This window comes from Sciurus carolinensis, unplaced genomic scaffold (assembly GCF_902686445.1).
Source record: "Sciurus carolinensis unplaced genomic scaffold, mSciCar1.2, whole genome shotgun sequence".
Classification (NCBI taxonomy): domain Eukaryota; kingdom Metazoa; phylum Chordata; class Mammalia; order Rodentia; family Sciuridae; genus Sciurus; species Sciurus carolinensis.
The window spans coordinates 682,407-688,542 of NW_025920185.1; the positions used below are offsets into that span (position 1 = coordinate 682,407).

At 37.7% G+C, this 6,136-nt stretch overlaps 1 pseudogene; it reads right to left on the reverse strand.

The window, feature by feature from the left end:
• Positions 1–966: 966 nt before the first annotated feature.
• Positions 967–2,242, reverse strand: LOC124974855 (14-3-3 protein theta-like; annotated as a pseudogene).
• Positions 2,243–6,136: the final 3,894 nt, after the last annotated feature.

Here is a 6,136-nt window from a genome sequence, read left to right on the forward strand (position 1 = left end):
TCCACTTCTACTTCATGGAATACTTTGAGAAGTATTGGAATGAACTCTTCTTTAAAGTTTTGTATAACTCAGCTGAGAACCCTTCTGGTCCCGGACTTTTGTTTGTTTGTAGGTTTTTGATGACTTCTACTTCATTACTTCAAACTGATCTATTTAAATTGTGTATGTCCTTCTCATTAAGTTTAGGTAATTCATAGGTCTCTAGAAACCTTTTTTTTTTCTAGTTTTAAAATGTCCACTTTATTCCATAACACTTAGCCAGATATCATTTACATCTGAGGAAGAGAAGGACCACGAGACTGATTTATGGTAAAACACTAAGAAATTGTAGTCTAATTTTACACATTTCCAGGACTCCCCAGACAAGTGTACCACAATTCAGAAATATGGGTATCACTACTACATAAAAGGGAAGTATCAATCAACTTCAGAAAGTAGTAAATTCATCTGTCCCTTAAAATATGGGTGTGCAATTTTTACAAAGCCATAGTAAATGGTTTTATAAAATGTAATTTTATTTTATGTTACTCTGCTGTTACATAGGGCATAACATTTTCACAAGGCTTTTTTGGGACTACAGTCAAAGATTAGCAACACACAATAGTGTTCCAACTCTCTAAAGAACAATCACTAGACAAACTGGACACCCTCTCACATGTGCACAAATCTGCATGGAAAAGTACTAAAGTTTTAGACTTGGACTTGGGTACTTTTATTTCCCCTTCTAGTGTATTAAGAAATGACATGCACTTTAATTTGCCAAAAGCAATGCTTGTATTCTGGCAGCAACATGCTACTTCTATTACATGGTAAAGTGAATACGAGAACTACAAAGGCAGGAGGTGTAAGTGAATTTTTATTGGCAAGGGAAGTTGTCAACTTAAACAGCAGCAAATGATGAGTGAATAAGGAAACTCCCTATTATCACAGATAGGTAAGGTGATACACAGGAGACATTTGAATTTGTGACCCCTGGCCAGGAAATGTCAAGTGCTTTCCCATTCAATCTAATACTTCTGGATTCCTACTAAAAAGGAATACAGTAAGAGTATGGAAAGGTTGCTTACTGAAAGGAAACCCTCAAAGAATAAGGAAGGGAATGTAGAAATTAAGAGGTTATGTAGAACACTCTTTAAATTGCATTTAACTACATTTTCTTATCTTCACAGTAATACAAAACACAGTCACTTGTAGAACTGTTTCAGATTACTTAAATACCAGATACATTTTTAGTCCTCTACTAAGTGTTTGGAAGTTACTTATGTTTATATGAAATGAAGCTATTAATACTTTTCTACAGCAGTAACTGCACACCAGGAAGGCCAAGACAAACACAAATCAAGGAATGGAGTTTTCCCAAAGCTGCAGTATGAAAAGACTATAAACAGTTGATTCCATACACATGAATGGGGTTCTTTGCTATAGGAAATCCAAGTGGAATAAGGAATGGAGATGTGTAAAAAGGTTTCTTGAGGGAAGAAGGATGACACCCTGTTTGCGTTTGGTTTTCAGCCCCTTCTGCTGCATCACATTCTTCTCCTGCCCTGATGTCCATAATGTTAAGTTGTCTCTAAGCAACTGCATGATGAGAGTGCTGTCCTTGTATGAATCTTCATTCAGTGTATCAAGTTCTGCAATGGCCTCATCAAAAGCCATTTTAGCCAGTGTGCAGGCAAGCTCTGGGTTATTAAGGATCTCATAGTAAAATACAGAAAAGTTAAGAGCCAGCCCCAGGCGGATTGCGTGTGTGGGTTGCATCTCTTTCTTGCTTATATCAAATGCCTCTTGGTAAGCTCCTTGGGAGTTATCTATCATTTGTTTCTGATCATCACCACCTGCAACTTCAGCAAGGTACCAGAAGTAATCTCCCTTCATTTTCAGATAGAAGACCTTACTCTCTGGATTAGTTGCATTGGCTATTAAATACTTATCCAACAATTCCAGGACTGTGGTGCAGATGGACCTCAGCTCCGACTCCACTTTCTCCTGATAGTCCTTAATCAGCTGAAACTTCTTGTCGGAGGTGTCGGTCTTCTGCTCGATGCTCGAGATGACCCTGCAGGCGGACCTGCGGCCCCCAACCACGTTCTTGTAGGCCACCGAGAGCAGGTTGCGCTCCTCGTTGGACAGCTCGGCGCCCTGCTCGGTCACGGCCTTCATGCAGGTGGCCATGTTGTCGTAGCGCTCAGCCTGCTCGGCCAGCTTGGCCTTCTGGATCAGCTCGGTCTTCTCCATGGCGCGGGGGCCGGGCGAGGGCGAGGCAAGCGAGGGCGAGCGCCCACCCGGATCGGGAGTCCTCCTCCTCGAAAGCTTCTCGTCTCCACTGCCGCGATGCAAGTCAGAAACCTTTTGATGTCTTCAAGATTTTCTGTTTTGTTGGAATATAGATTTCAAAATAGCTTCTAATTATGTTTTGTATTTCAATCGTATCTGTTGTGATATTTTCTTATTCATTCCGAATTTTAGTAATTTGAGTTTTCTCTCTCCTTCTCTTTGTTAGTGTGGCTAAGGGTTTATCAACTTTGTTTATTTTTTGAAGAACCAACATTCATTTTTGTTAATTTTTTAAATTTTTTCTTTTGTTTCAATTCCATTGATTTCAGCTCTGATTTTAACTATTTCCTGTCTTCTAATACTTTTGGTGTTGCTCTGTTCTTCTTTTTCTAGGGCTTTGAGTTGTAGTGTTAGGTTGTTTATTTGTTGAGTTTTTCTTCTTTGGTTGAATATGCTCCATGAAATAAATCTTCCTCTAAGTACTGCTTTCATAGTGTCCCAGAGATTGTGATATGATATGTCTTTGTTCTTGTTTACTTCTAAGAATTTTTTTTATTTTCCTCCTGATGTCTTCAGTTATCCATTCATCATACAGTAGCATATTTTTTAATCTCCAGGTTTTTTAGTATTTTGTTTTTTTTTCTGTCATTTACTTCTAATTTCAATTCATTATTATCTGTTAGAATACAAAGTAATATCTCTATCTTCTTGCATTTGCTAACATTAGCTTTATTGCATAATATATGGTCTATTATGGAGAAGGATTCATTTGCTGCTGAGAAGAAAGTGTATTCCCTCTTTTGACTGGTATATTCTATATATGTCTGTTAAGTCTAAATTGTTGATTGTGTTATTGAGATCTATGGTTTTGTTATTCAATTTTTGTTTGGAAGATCTGTCCAGTGGTGACAGAGGTGTGTTAAAATCACCTAGCATTATTGTGTTGTTGTCTATATGATTTCTGGAGTTGAGAAGGATTTGTTTGACATACATGGATGAACCAATGTTTGGGGCATAGATATTTATGATTGTTATGTTTGCTGATTTATGCTTTCCTTAAGCAGTGTGAAATGTCCTTCTTTATCCCTTCTGACAAGTTTTGGCTTGAAGTCCACATTATCTTAAATGAGCATGGATACTCCAGCTTCTTTGCTGTGTCCATGTGCATGGTATGTTCTTTCCCATCCTTTCATCTTTAGTCTGTGGGTATGTCTTTCTATGAGTCTCTTGCAGGTAGCATATTATTGGATCTTTCTTTTTAATCCAACCTGCCAGTCTATGTCTTTTGATTGATGAGTTCAGGTCATTAACATTCAGAGTTATTATTGAGATATGATTTGTATTCCCAGTCATTTGGCTCATTTTTGTTTTTTGACATGACTTGGTTTCTCCTTTATTTGGCTGTTCCTTTAGGCTAGTTCCTCCCTTTGCTGATTTACATCATTATTTTTCATCACTTCCTCATGGAATATTTTGCTGAGAATGTTCTGTAATGCTGGCTTTCTTTTTGAAAATTGTTTTAGCTTTTGGTTATCATAGAAGAATTTTATTTAGTTATCAAATCTGAAAGTAAGTTTTGCTGGGTTTAAGATTCTTGGTTGGCATCCATTTTCTTTCAGGGCTTGATAAATATTGTTCCAGGCCCTTCTAGCTTTTAGAGTATGGGTTGAAAAATCTGCTGATATTCTTATTGGTTTCACCCTGAATGTAATTTGATTCTTTTCTCTCACAACCTTTCTAAATTCTGTCTTTATTTTGTATGTTAGGTATTTTCATTATAATGTGCCTTGGTGTGGATCTGTTGTAATTTTGTATATTTGGAGTCCTATAAGCCTCTTGTACTTGATTATCCATTTCATTCTTCAGGTTTGGTAAATTTTCTGATATTATTTCATTGAATAGGTTGTTTATTCCTTTGGTTTGTTTCTCTGTGCCTTTCTCAATACAAATAATTCTTAAATTTGCTTTTTCATGATATCCCATAATTCTTGTAGATTCTGTTAATGATTTCTTACCTTTTTCTCTGTTGGTCTACTTTGTTTTCAATATTAAATATTTTGTCTTCAATGTCTGAGGTTCTGTCTTCCAGGTGTTCTATCCTATTGATTATGCTTTCTATGGAGTTTTTAAGTTGGTTTATTGTTTCCTTTATTTCAAGGAATTCTATTTGTTTGTTTTTTTCAGTATCTCTAACTCTTTCTTGAAATGATATTTTGCTTACTGTATTTGATCTTTTAACTGTTGATTGCTGTGATCATTCAATGCCTGCATTTGTTCTTTCATCTTATCATTCAATGCCTGCATTTGCTCTTTCATCTCCTTGTGTGCTTCCATGATGGTTTTAATTTTGTACATTCTGAACTCCCTTTCTGACATTTCTTCTGCCATGCTGTCATTGGGTTTTATTGATATAGCATCTAGGTTTGTTTGGTATATTTTCTTCCCTTGTTTACACATATTGGTCAAGTATCAGTGGGACTAAGATATTGCAGATTTCCTCTATTGTCTTTTAGTTGACCCTGCTTCTAGAAGCTGCCTGCAGACCAGGTCTTCCTCTGGAGGGAGCCTGACTGTGCATGGAATGGGGAGCCTGGTTGTTTGTGGAAACCTCTCGCTGCCTGACCCTGCTCCAAGAAGCTGCTTGCAGTCTGGACCCGCCGCTGGTTCCTGGGGTGTGGGCTAGTTGTGTGAGGAAAGCTTCTCACTGGGCTGTCCTGGTCCGAGAAGCTGCCTGTGGAACAGGCCTGACACTGGAGGGAGCCTAACTGTTTGCGGAAGCCTCTTGCTGCCCAGCCCTGCTCCAAGAATCTGTCTAGGGTCCAGGTCTGCTACCCATGCCAAACCTCACCCAGCGGGAGAGACTCACCCAGTGGCTGTGAGTTAGTCCCAAGTCTTTCAATACCTCCTCTTCTAGAATGCTGAGTTCTGGAGTGACATGAGATGCAGTCACTCTCTAGCTCCAAGATATTCCACCATCTTGGTCCTCATACCTCTTAAGTTATATTAAAAACCATTGCTTTTCCTTTTAAATGTCTATGTGGGACTCTGCACAGAATTTACTCTCCTGTCAGGTGTTTGAGAACAAGTTGGTCAAAACTGACAATTGTCCTATATACTCTTAAATGTCAGATGAGATTCCTCAGAGATCACTCTTGGAGACAAGGTGCTAAGCATCCTGGCTTCTTTAGTTTTCCTCTATAAGATGTACCAACTGTCAGGATAGGTCCAGGTCTGACTGATCATATGTGGCTCCTCTTGGATGCATCAGGCTTATTTCCATTGCCATTGACCCATCTCAGTAGAATGTGCACTGACTAGCTTCCTATTCTCAAGGGTTCTATCAATTTCCCTTATCAGCAGATCAGGTGACTCACCAGAGGTGCAGCGTCCAGAGATTGGTCCTGTATTTCTTTGAATCCTGGATGACTTTAGATTGAAAAGCTAAAATCCTGGCTGCTTTTTCTGTGGGCCTTTCACTTGTTTGCATTGTTCACCATGTTATTGAGTTTAAACACCAGGCAAGACAGTTTCACCTGTTTAAAGAAAGAATAAAAGGTTTTAACTTCAGTATATACAATTGTACAGATAACCCTTTAATTTAATTTGAGTTAGTATTAGTACTGGAAGTAAGCATTTTAGACTTTCTATATTACATGAAAAATACATGGTAAAATTAACATTGCAAAAAAATTTTTCAGTTTTTCTTATGGTTATGAACCAAGAAAAATGACTTTTATATTCCTGAACTTTTAGGTATATGTTATATTCCCTATCTGAGATAAAAATAATCTTTACAAAAAAATCAATCCTTTGAACACAACTTTAAATAAACTGATATATAGACTATTTTGGAGACATTCTA